The 13,545-nt window shown below is 38.8% G+C and overlaps 1 protein-coding gene across 12 annotated transcripts in view; it reads left to right on the top strand.

Moving 5' to 3' along the window:
* Positions 1-13,545, top strand: part of DLG2 (discs large MAGUK scaffold protein 2) — a 1,481,746-nt gene that overhangs the window by 1,251,514 nt on the left and 216,687 nt on the right. The window lies entirely within an intron of this gene.

Genomic DNA, 13,545 nt, shown 5'->3' with positions numbered 1-13,545 from the left:
GTTTCTTCTCATTTGGTGGTGATTTTTTCATCTCCACCCACCAGGAATCAGCTCCTTTAATAGCAACAAAAGAAAATTTAGCATGAGTTGTTCTCAATTAAATTTACAGGAAGACGAATATGAACTATAACAAGAATCTTCTGAGAGAGCACATACACACCAAAAAACTTGTCTCTTAAAAAGGGTTAAAAGCCAAAGAGGCATGAACATTTTGCCTACATGACACGTGATTTCTGAGAAAGGTTGTAGAGGGTAGAAAGGGGAGAGGTTTACAGAAGCTGTTCTGAGAGCTTGCTTCAGCAGCTAGCAAATGGAAAGGGTAGGGACTTTGTGTCACCGTGGTCACCACCTCACTCTCCTTATCTGTAAAATGGGGTCAGGGAGGTTAGGAAGATGATGCCAGAAAGATGATGTTGTGCATGTGTTACCAACAGTACACTGTTTGATACAAAGGGGACCCAGTGAGAGGTAGTCATTATGGTTAGACGTCGAATTTTGTAAAATATATAAGTTCATTTTGATGTTGATTTTGGAAGAAATACGCACATTAAAAAGGAAGATTATAAAAATTTTCTTGCTAGCAAGATATACTTCTGTCAGATGATATTTTTGTTTTATTTTAGACACCTAGTAAACATAATTATTACCTTTCAGTTCACATTTCACTAATTCTTAGAATGGTATCTAATGTCTTTACATATTTATTCAAAAAATAAACTTGATTTCAAATGTGGAGCATGGAGGTAAGCTGATGCCAGATAATATATCATAGCCTTCTGAGTTATTTACCAAACAGTGAATAGGCCATAATTCTGATCCTGACATTGCATTTAAAGACATTGCATTAAACTACTAATTATAATAGTAGATATCATTTATTACACCAGACACTGTGCCGTTTTACCTGCTTTTTCTCATTTACTCCGTGTCATGACTCTACTGAGTAGGTACTATTTTGCTTCTCAATATCAAATTAGGAAATGAGATTAGAGAAAAGTTTATTTAAATACTAATTTAAATTGGCTTATGGCAGTGGAGAAACAGACATAGGGGATAGACTTATGGACATGGGGAGAGGGGAGGAGAGGATGAGATTTATGGAGAGAGCAACATGGAAATTTACATTACCATATGGAAAATAGATAGCCAGTGTGAATTTGCTGTGGCTCAGGAAACTGAAACAGGGGCTCTGTGTCAACCTAGAGGGTTGGAACGGGGACGGAGATTCAAAAGGGAGGGGATATATATACCTATGGCTGATTCATGTTGAGGTTTGACAGAAAACAACAAAATTCTATAAAGCAATTATCCTTCAATTAAAAAAAATAAATTTAAAAAATTAATTGGCTTATGGCAGCACATAGAATTTGAGCTCACACATGTCTGCTTCTAGAATCTCTACTGTAACCACCTTGGTAGGATGATTCAGTAGGACTTGCCTGGTGCTACATGACTCTGTTTTGGAATCTTGGCCCTAAAACTGTCTTGACTCTTTTGCCCATGTATTTAACCTCTGTCAGAATACAGGGGGTATAAAAAATGAAGTTGGAGACTTTCATTACTCTCATTTTTGGTCTGTGCTAACTAATCAAGGTCACATTTTCCTGAGCCATCTTTCCAGTTCTCACCAAAGTATAAAATTTAGTATTAAAAGGCATGGAATTTTAGAAGTTCAAATATCTAACCAATTCAAGATAAGATCTAAAAGTTACTCTGAATTAGTGTTGTTCTTTGACCTGGACAGCATTCCTCTGACTTGAGAGGAGTCTCTGATGCAAGAGGCTGGGCCCATTTGGAGCTTGCTTTCTAGCCCAAATTGATAAACAGCATCCCAGAATTTCTTCCCTAAACAATCCTGAGCCCATTTTCAAGAGTCATACTGTGTGCCCACCCTGGGTGTGAGGAAATCCGTGCGTTTGCTACTGGCATGGGGTTAGGGGTGAGGCCGGGGAGTGGTATTTTGTTGATTATCACTGGACTTGGGATAGCCACGCATCCGCACAAAGGCCTTTTGTGGTGCAGGAAGGAACTATGGAAAAGAAGAGGGGCTGGCCCAGGTCCAGGGGCTTCGACTTGTTTTTTGCTTTTTTTTTTTTTAAATTATTGTTTAAAAATTTGCTTGTTTTTAATTGTAGGGTAATTGCTTTACAATGTTGTGTTGGTTTCTGCCATACTCTACTTGTATTCTTACCTTGGGCCCCGAATGTTAGGAACAGTCCTACACTGCACTGAAGAATGTTTACCTGTACATCAGAGTAGAAGCTAAAACTCCAGTGGGTTGGTTTTGTGGGGCTTTTGTTTTTGCTTTTGACCTTTCCCCATTAAACCAAAAGAAGTCACTTGAACAAGAAAGTGGTCAAAGCTATGAAGATCTCAGACTAAAAGCTTTTCAAGTTCCATTTTGGAATTGACTGTAACATGATCCATCAAGGCTAGACATTGGTCTCTTTTCTTGTTCAGAGGCATAGACTGACTTTGGAAGGTGACATTAGGGTCATCTGGATTAAAACTGCTGTTTGTCCATATGTCATTTGAAAACTGTAGTTGCTCTTGAGAGTTCAGTGCTAATTTCGGGTGCCACCATTGAAAAAAAAAATCAAAACCTTTTTTATGTTTTGGGATATAGCTGAATGTTGTGATAGTTCCAGGTGACCAGGGAAGGGACTCAGCCATACATATACATGTATCCATTCTCCCCTAAATTCCCCTCCCATCCCGGCTGCCACATAACATTGAGCGGAGTTCCTTGTGCTATACAGTAGGTCCTTGTCACTTAACCGTTTTAAATATAACAGTGTGTATATGCCCATCCCAAACCTGGGACATATTTTCTACTACCAAATCTGGCAACCTTACTTTCCTTAGCTATAAAGCGTGGCTGTTGGGAAAACAAAAATGAGACAACTCCTGTCCTGGTAAACAGCTATTCCCTCATCCACGTGAAAGCATCTAGCACAGTAAAAACTCAGCACATAGTGTGCCTACATCAAATGTTCCCCCAGTCTGAAGATACAGAAGTTAAACATGATTCTGTGATGACTAATGTCTGTGTCACATTTGACAAATAGAAATAGGACAAAACAAAATTTGTCATTTAACCTCTGAATTAAAAACTTTTAATAGAGTGTGCCTTGGGTGATGGTAATCCCATCATCTTTTACTTTATTTTTTATGCTTTATGTATCATTTGAATTTTGGTAATGAGCATTATGTATGTAATTAGGAGGAAAAAGGAGAAAAAGCATTCTTAGGGAACTGAATTAGAATAGAAAATGGTTATAAATATGCCGTGGATGTCTAACTCAGTAGGAGGACTCCAGTCACATTTTTTAAAGTATAAAATACTGGGAAAGAGGTGTTTTTTGGCTGGAATAACCTGGATTAGCTTGTGTTACATACTTGTTTGCTTGTTTATTTGTCAGTAATTAATCAGTTAGTATGCATAGACTACTGCCAGATGTTCTGCTAGGTGCTGAGATTACAAAAAGGAACAGTCATAATCCTTGGACTCACTGTGTTTATAATCCAAGAGGAATGGGCACACGAACCCACAGTTGTAACACAGTGTGATCCCTACTGCGCCATAACAAGAACAGTTGAGGTTGCTTTCTATTGCAAGGAACAGGCACCATGACTCAAACTGGCTTGATCGATAAAGGAAATGTATTGGTGATTGTGACCCAAAAGTACAGCAGTAAAAACAGCCTCAGAGGTCTGATCCTATGGCTCACAGAGCTGTCAAGAAATCTGTTTCTTTGGGTTTTGACTTGCTGTCAGTATTGAGGTTAGCTGTATCCTAACCCTAACTGCCCTCATGGTTCCAGAATGGTTGCCAGTGGCCAGGTTTTTTTCTTAATCATATCCAGCCAGAAAGTGAGCCTGAGAATGGTCCCTAAAGTTCACATTGAATGGACCAGCTTACCCATGAACATAAAGCCAAATCCCCAGCCCACTGTGGAGCTTAAACAGGGTAAAGGCAGACTCCCTATGACTGACAAGCCCCCAAACAAAGGCTGGCAGCTGTTACTGTTAGGAAGGGATAGTGAGGAAGTCCCTGGTGGCCCAGTGGTTAGGACTCTCCACTTTCACTGTGGGGGCCCGGGTTAAATCCCTGCTTGGGGAACTAAGATCCTATAAGCCATGCAGTGTTGTCAAAAGAGAAGACAAACAAACGGGATTGTGGTGATGGTGGAAAGATACTTGGTCTTCAGCGTGTGATCCGCACAGCACACAGTGCACAAATGTCCACGAGAATTAGTTGGTACAGAATGGGAAGAAGGCCAAGCGTGTGATGGTGCCTGCCTTCAAATACTGACATGATGAGTAGGGGTTTCCCAAAGAATAAGAAAGAGGCAAGGGCTTCGAGGCAGAGGAAAAAGCTGTCTGCAGTCACAAAAACTAACCAGGTAATTGTTTAACTCTCTGTTTATCTTCACACTGGCACTATTGCAGAAGTTGCCAGCTAGAAGCTGTTTGATCAGTGGTATAATTAATAGAAAACCTGATGTATCAGTTTCACCAAAACCTGTTGTTATTGGATGATAACAGTTGGGTTTTAAGCAGAGCCACAGTCATATCATTATTTGTTACAATGTGTGTACAGATTTGAAGTCAGTTCAGTATGAACCTTAAAATTTGTCCCGTTTCAAAATTATAGAACTTTACAGCTAGACAATACCATTGTCATCTTTTTTTTTTTCCTCCTTTTTTTGCTTTTGTGAGAACTTTTCAAGAAGTTTGGCTCACTCAGTGCCTCAGGTTTATTTAGATTTTGATATCATGAAATTTCTGATGCTAAAAATTGTATAAGACAAAAACAAAACAAAGGTATGAGAAAAATGAGGGTAGTTGCGCTTCCTTGCTAATTGTGTAGTATATTATCTCACTGAGAATGAGATAGACTAAAATATTTGTTAGCCAAATATCAGTGCTCCATAGCAAAATTAGATTAAAATTTGGTGTCTGTGTTATTCATAGTTTATATAATTTATTCTTTCTTTAGTTCTTCAGCCTTAGGCAATACTCACTTTTTCTTTCCATTAAAGAAATAAAATGCTTCCTGTGTATAAAATTGTACTAGGTGGGCTTGGTAACAGTTTTTACTAAAACTCCTGACTCCAGATTTAATTAGCCATGTTTTGGATTGTTTTTTCAGTTTTCCAGCACAGGAGTGACAAGACTTATTTACTTTCTATAGGAAGTGTGCTCATACTGTTCGCAATTTTCTGGCATCTAAATGCAATCATAAAACATTCTCTTTTTATATCATGAAGGTTGTTAAATGCTGTCAACCCACCTACCTAGAGAGCGTGGTCCTAGATACTCATTCCTCTAGCTTCTTTCCAAAGAACACTCAATAATGGCAGCAAAAGGAATCAAAGTTTATTTTCTCTTGCCATTTGCTTCTGGTGCAGCAAATCTGTTCAGAAAACATAAAGCCAAGCGTGGCGCTGGTCACAGCCCAGCTGTGTGAGTGGGGAACCAGAGACTTACTCAGAAAACATGCTTGAGTGAAAGAAGGCAGCAGTGATTATGTAGGAAATGCTCCTCAGGGCACTGGTTTCTTCTTTAAAAGACAGCTCTTCTGTGCAGAGCAAGAAGAAACTAAAAATAGTGGAAGGGTGATGGATAATGTTGATTTTTTTTTAATATAAATTTATTTATTTTAATTGGAGGCTAATTACTTTACAATATTGTATTGGGTTTGCCATACATTGACATGAATCCACCCCGGGTGTACATGTGTTCCCCATCCTGAACCCCCCTGCTACCTCCCTCCCTATCCTATCCCTCTGGATCATCCCAGTGAACCAGCCCTGGGCATCCTGTATCATGCATCGAACCTGGACTGGTGATTCGTTTCACATGTGATAATTTACATGTTTAAGTGCCATTCTCCCAAATCATCCCACCCTCGCCCTCTCCCACAGAGTCCAAAAGACTGTTCTATACATCTGTGTCTCTTTTGCTGTCTCGTATACAGGGTTATCATTACCATCTTTCTAAATTCCATATATATGTGTTATTATACTGTATTGGTGTTTTTCTTTCTGGCTTACTTCACTCTGTATAATAGGCTCCAGTTTCATCCACCTCATTAGAACTGATTCAAATGTATTCTTTTTAATGGCTGAGTAATACTCCATTGTGTAAGCGCATATGTCATCCCAGAATGAAAAGGTGCCGTTATCCCATGACATGACTTTACTTCTCATAGCACAAACCAGATAAACTCTTCTTTGTTTAGTTTTGAGATTTCCTTATACAGTTAGAGAAACAGCAAGATGAACTGTTTCTGGGCTGAATATCTTACCTCATTAGTAAGTGTTTTGAGTTTCTAACAAATAGGGGATGCCAGAGAGGTGTCAAGGAGACCAGTATTGACATTCAGACTACACACCGAACTCCTGGTTCTTAAATTGTTGAAATGCTTATATTCTTCTTGGTAAATAGCTTTTCCCCCTTCCAGCTGCTTTAAACTACTCCCAACTCCAGTTCCTTTCCCAGGCCTTGATTGAGCAGCTGAAGAGCTAATTGATTAGCTAAAGATTAACTAAAGAGTTAGGTGTTAAATATTTTGACATCACTTCTATGTAAGACCCATCTTATTTTTTAAAAGCTTGTGGCTACAATGAAGGAGAATAACAGTCAGACACAGAAACAATGTATAATTATGTGCTAAAATGTTTGAGATAGCCCTGTATAATTTTTAAAGCAGTGATAAAGGAGATATTATTTGAGGTTGTCTGGAGAGATTAGCCAGGAATTTAAATAGGACAGGAATGAAGGACGGGGCAAAATATTCAATTTTTTTATTGATTTATTTAACAAATGATAAATAAATCTCTCATGTATTTATTGCCGCCTCTCGCACACTATCTCCTTTGCCTCTCATAACTGCACTCTGGGAGGAGAGGAGAATATAAGACTTGATCACACAGCTACAAAGTGGCAAGAAAGCCCAGTGTCATCCATTCCTGTCCATTATATGCAAGATACAGTATAAGGTGCTGGCATGGTGAATAGGAAGATCATTTGTTTTTACTTGTAAAGGCCAAAATGTGCAAACCCAAGAAAATATTGACAGCCCTGGAGTGCATGAAAGAGTGTTCTGGGCTTTCCATCATCAAGAGCATCATTTACAATTATGATTGGGTAATACATTTTTATATTGTTTGCTTCGGTTGCTTCAACAGCTATATAAAAAGTAGAAATGTGAGCCATAGAGATCCAGCTAAACTCATTACAATTTGATTATCTAATCTTCCAGTATTAGTCTTCTAACAACCTTTGCATAAGATAGGAACCTTAGAAAAAGCAATAAAGCATACAGTCTAAGTATTTAGCCTATTGACAAAGTCATGCTTTCTATCTTTAAATCAAAACTGAAAGAGCAAGACTGTTTATTAATGATTTTGTAGCAAATCTAACTTTTTCTGACTGCTCTCAAGCTTATGCCTTACACAGCAATGAGCACATACTTGCTATGACTGAATTATACAGGGAGATGTACATTTAGAGGCCAGAGTGTGGCATCACTGTCTTTCTTGCCAAAAATATCCCCCAGTGAGTTTCTTGAGGGCAGGGATTTGATTTCATTTATCTTTTCCTGCGCAGCATCTAACATGTTTAATTGATAGATACCAGGTAATACATCCTTTTAGGGAGGGTGAAGACAGTGTGAGATTCAGAAGTTGAGAATAATTTCTGGAGCTGAGCCTTGAAGGTGATGTAGGAATTTATTAGCCACATGGAGAAGGGCATTGTAAGTGTTTGTCATTCAGTCTCACAGCTGCCCAATCATGTCCAGCTCTTTGCGACCCCCATAGACTGCAGCACGCCAGGCTTCCCCGTCCTTCACTATCTCCTGGAGTTTGCTCAAACTCATGTTCGGTGAGTCAGTGATGCCATCCAGCCATCTCATCCTCTGACACCCTCTTCTCCTGCCCTCAATCTTTCCCAGCATCAGGAACTTTTCCAGTGAGTCAGCTGTTTGCATTAGGTGGCCAACATACTGGAGCTTCAGCTTCAGCATCAGTCCTTCCAATCAATATTCAAAGGATATAGTGTATGCTGAGCAGTATTTCTGAAATAAAAATGACCTCAGAGTTTGTGTTTAAGGAAAGCAAGGAAGACCTCAATGTCTTTGTAGTATTTTTTGTACCTGGCAACTCGTTTTTCTAAACTGCTTTCCCTAATCCCTTCCCCTTTATCTTAACCCCACTCATCCTTTTTTTGTTGTTTGGTTTTTTGCTTGTTTTTATCTTTTTTCTTATTTATTTTTTTATTATTGGGCTTCCCTTGTGACTTCCCTTCAATTTTATATCTAATGGATAGTCAATTTACAATGTTAATTCCTGCTGTACAGCAAAGTGATTCGGTTATACATATATACATTCTTTTTTAATAATCTTTTCCTTTATGGTTTATCATCAGATATATATATTTTTTACATTGGAAGGTAATCACATTACAATGTTGTGTTAGCTTCTGCTGCCCAACAGTGTGAATCAGTTTTAAGTATACCATGTATCCCGTCCCTCTTGAACGTCCCTCCCACTCATCCTTTAAAAGTCAGACTTCTTCAACAAATAAGTAACAAGGAGAAAAAAATGTAGGAAAAGCACTTAAAAGATGAATCAACTAATTGTTATCAGTAAACATATTGGATCCAGATTCAAACAAACTAAAAAAAATAATTCATGACATTTATGAGACAGTTGGAAATATGAACACCAACTGGATATTTGGTGATGTCATTGGTAATATTTTAGATGTGATAATGATATTGTGGTAATATTAAAAACAGGTCCTTATCTTTTAGAGCTACATACTGACATATTCACAGGTGAAACAATTTCCATCAAAGTAATATGAGATGGAAAATGAGTAGGGATATAGATAAACAATAAATAAAATATAAATAAATAAGCGTTAGGTTGTTTGTATCTTCCCAGAGGACATTCTTCTGTCTCCCCACCCCTCCCCCAACCCTGCCACCAGTGGGTCTCATCTCGTTATAATCCAGATGCTCTGGGCATGTTTCGTAATTATCATGTTTATGTGGGTCGCCATCACCAGAGGGAGCTCATTAGTAAGGACAGAAATTTTTATTTGTCCTCCCATTGCCTGGCTTACAGGAGGGGCTCAGTGATGTCGGACAGAAGGATGGAAAGACAGATGAGTGGATACAGACCTCCAGGTTCTACATCAATGTGTGTGATACAAGCAGTGGGCTTCTCTTCATTTCCCTTAAGTTTTATCTAATTCTTAAGAAACAATTTTCAATTCATGTTCTTTATACAAAACAGTGTTTGCTCACAACTGCAAGCCAGGAATGCAGCAGCCTAATTGAAACTAGATAATTCACACATTTGCATTTAATCTTCATAGAAGGCCATGTTGTGAGGCCATGTCCTTAATTAGTATAAGATAGCACTGTTCCAAACCTACTTAGTTGTCATAGAGATAAAATATGAAGAAAAGCATTTCCATTTTTTAAAAAAAGTTTTAATTAAATTATGGTTATTGGACCCTAATTTTTGCATGTAAATTTACAAAACTTTTGAGGAGTCCTTTATCCACTTTCTTGTGACAGTCTTCTGAACACTCTTTTGGTCCTTTGCAAGTGCTTACTTTATATCAATAGAAATTGCACTACTAAAAAGTATGGAATAGAAAGACAGAAGGGGGCATGGCAGGTGATGTAGTCAACGCTCTTGCCTTTGATCCACATTGAACTGAAACAGCCAAGACAAAATCTGCCTCCTTTTTATGGTATTAAGGAGAAGATTTTAATTAAATCACTCCTCAGTAGTATACTATTTTTGGAAATATTAATTTGCTTATATTGTCTTTTTTTTCTCAAATCAATTTTTGGGAATATATGTGTTAACAATAGAAAGGAATCCATCTGTCCCTCAGAATTCTTAAATAATTAATTACCCACTCAGGAGCAAGCCAATGAGATGAATTTGTAAAAAACATGCATGATATCCTCTAAAGAATCTGTTTCATAGACCAGATGGAATTTGCTGATTTTTTAAAATGAAATTTCTTCATCTATGACAACACAAATTTAGCATTTCATGAAAATAGGCATGTAAGAGAGCGCAAAGGAGTTTGTTTCATTCTGTGGTATAGATATACTTCCTGATACTAAATCGCAAATGAAAGGAATATGTATTCCAAAACTATCATGGTGTCCAATAGTAAGTACTGAGAATTCAGAAATAGAACCTTTAGTGTAGTCTTCTATCATTTTACTTTCTGTATATTCAGAATCTAGCACAGGATATGAGAAAAGTAAAAGCACAGTAAAAATTATTAATAATAATCAGGTGTCTCTATGCATGAGTCAGAAGGCCTTCCTCTCTATGAAAATTCTACCCAGCTTCAATGTCCACCATGTCTGTGATGCCAGATATGGCCAGTGCTGTCCATTTAAATCTCTTCTCTTCTTCTTCCATGGACTTCAGTTTAAGCTTCATCATTCAATTTTTTTTTTTTTTTCAGTTCATTTCCTTAGGAGATTGTAAAGTGAGTAGAAGGCAGGGGCCATGCTTCCCCCCTTTCTTTAAATTTCTGCACCTGCTTAACAGACCCAAGACCAACTAGAAGGAAGTTAGCTACTTCTGGTGAAAATAGCACTAATTTCTCCAGCATAGACCCTACAAATTTTGGACAAGTTGGTTGCATTTTTGGACCATAGTGCCGTGTGGTCATGTGGATAAACGTCATATTTGGGAAAATTATTTGTAAAGATCACATAGATATGCTCCTGGGGACTAGGAAACTAAAATTCAATCCAAACCTCAGGTCTGACAGAAATGAAAATAGAATTCTGTTTACAAGTGAATTATACCAGCTCCTTGTCCACCACCCTCCAGCAATGTACATCAGCCTGAATGTCATATACTTAGACAGCTGTAGTAAGCGCAGGTATGACAGTTTGCATATCACCCTTAAATGGCAGTAATTCCATTTCAAAGGGCAAATGAGAGGAAAATGCCCTTGAAAATTCACTGGATGCGCTGAGAAAAGGTTATCTAATCTTTAATGTAGGAAAAAAGACAAAAGTTTAAGAGATCTTTTTAAAAAAATAATCTCCTTTGTTTTGTTTATATTTTATTCACTCTATTTATTCTCATAAATAGATGCAGCTTTAATGATTAAAAGGCAAGTATCCAAAGGAAATATATAAAGGTGACCCTATATCCCGGGTTGCCCAGTCCAGTTCCAGTGTATGTATGTCTGGATTTGGAAGAAGATTCAGTCAATTCAGTTCAGTCGCTCAGTCGTGTCTGACTCTTTGCGACCCCATGAATCACAGCATACCAGGCCTCCCTGTCCATCACTGAATCCCAGAGTTCACTCAAACTCATGTCCATCGAGTCGGTGATGCCATCCAGCCATCTCATTCTCTGTTGTCCCCTTCTCCTCCCGCCCGCAATCCCTCCCAGCATCAGAGTCTTTTCCAGTGAGTCAACTCTTTGCATGAGGTGGCCAAAGTATTGCAGTTTCAGCTTTAGCATCAGTCCTTCCAATGAACACCCAGGACCGATCTCCTTTAGAATGGACTGGTTGGATCTCCTTGCAGTCCAAGAGACTCTCAAGAGTCTTCTCTAGCACCACAGTTCAAAAGCATCAATTCTTCAGCGATCAGCTTTCTTCACAGTCCAAAATGAGGCTAGAATGAGATTATTGTGTTAAGATGTGGTTGGAGAAGGAATGAAGTTGTACCAGATCTTGGCACAATAAGAAATATATATCAGTGCTGATTAACAGACTTTCAGAAGACTTTCTCAAACTGAGAGACAAAATATTTAGGAAATATACATTCTCAGCATTTCAAAATGAATCTAAACCATACAAGAAGTGAGGGACACAGGCATTTATTTTAAGGAAGATTCATATACTTTCCAATCTGATAAAAGCAGAGACATTACTTTGCCAACCAAGGTCCATCTAGTCAAGGCTATGGTTTTTCCCATGGTCGTGTATGGATGTGAGAGTTGGACTGTGAAGAAAGCTGATCACCGAAGAATTGATGCTTTTGAACTGTGGTGTTGGAGAAGACTCTTGAGAGTCCCTTGGACTGCAAGGAGATCCAACCAGTCCATTCTAAAGGAGATCAGTCCTGGGTGTTCATTGGAAGGACTGATGCTAAAGTTGAAACTCCAATACTTTGGCCCCCTCATGCGAAGAGTTGACTCACTGGAAAAGACTCTGATGCTGGGAGGGACTGAGGGCAGGAGGAGAAGGGGACGACAGAAAATGAGATGGCTGGATGGCATCACCGCCTCGATGGACATGAGTTTGAGCGATGGGCAAACTCATCACTCATGATGGAGATGAGTTGGTGATGGACAGGGAGGCCTGGCGTGCTACGATTCATGGTGTCGCAGAGTCGGACACGACTGAGTGACTGAACTGAACTGAACTGAATGCAACAAATATTCATTGAGAATGTGTATGTGCCAAGTACCAGGTTCAAAACTGGCCTGAGAAAAATCCCAGTAGATTGCAATTGTACTTGACTTGTCTGCCAGCATATGCACCCTCGTGTATGCCCCTTCCTTGTCTTTTTCATGACTAAGATGTACACGTCAACAAGAGAACTCCATCCCATGCTTCTATGGCAATGCACTCTTCATTCTCTAAAAAACACCCAGAGAACTGCCAAAAGAGTAATAGAGAATATTCATTTTCTTTCAGGCAGGGTACCTAACGGTTGAACAAAGGCATACCAGGTTTGGATTTCTTTTATCTAAGACACAAGGTGGTTTGACTATGTATTGTAGTTTAAATGACACATACATTATAAAAGATAAGATGGTAAACTGTTTAGTCTTTAAATTCTCTCTGATCTCACTTTCTTCAAACTTATTTAATCCCCAAATCATGATATCTGTCACATCCTTCAGATCATCCTTGGCAGGGACAAATCACCAAGAGCTAATCTAATCTTTAACAAGTGTACCCCCTTTTTGTACCCTTCTTTGCTCCAAGCTGTGTGCTGTGCTGTACCTGTATCCTTGTTTTATTCTTGCACCATAGAGGCTGGCAGACCGGGTACTGTGCATTATTTATTTTTGTATTTGCCTAGCACAGTGCTTGACATAAGAAAGTACTAGAGCAACGGTTGAGGAATGAAAGGAAGCCCGTCACTTCTCTCTTAGAACTGACTCTGCTGGCCTCTTCCACACAAGATTCTCCCTCTCCCCCCAGTTCTACTTTTACCAGTAGTTCAGTGCCCTCCTTCTGGTTCCTTAAGTCTTTGATTCTCCAAGCTGAGCATCATTTGTGTGCACACATTTTTCAACACTTTTAAGATTCCAAAGAATTCCACTTGTTTCTTCCTTCTCTGATGATACTTTAAAAGCTAGTTGATTGATCAAGCACTAAGTCCCTATTTTGGAGAAGGCAATGGCACCCCATTCCAGTACTCTAGCCTGGAAAATCCCATGGATGGAGGAGCCTGGTAGGCTGCAGCCCATGGGGTCGCTAAAAGTTGGACACGACTGAGCGACTTCACTTTCACTT

Source organism: Moschus berezovskii, chromosome 25 (assembly GCF_049115385.1).
Source record: "Moschus berezovskii isolate FMDL1 chromosome 25, NW_MosBer_1.0, whole genome shotgun sequence".
Lineage (NCBI taxonomy): Eukaryota > Metazoa > Chordata > Mammalia > Artiodactyla > Moschidae > Moschus > Moschus berezovskii.
The sequence above is the reverse complement of the archived record's forward strand: the minus strand, read 5'-3'. Positions and strand labels throughout refer to the sequence as shown.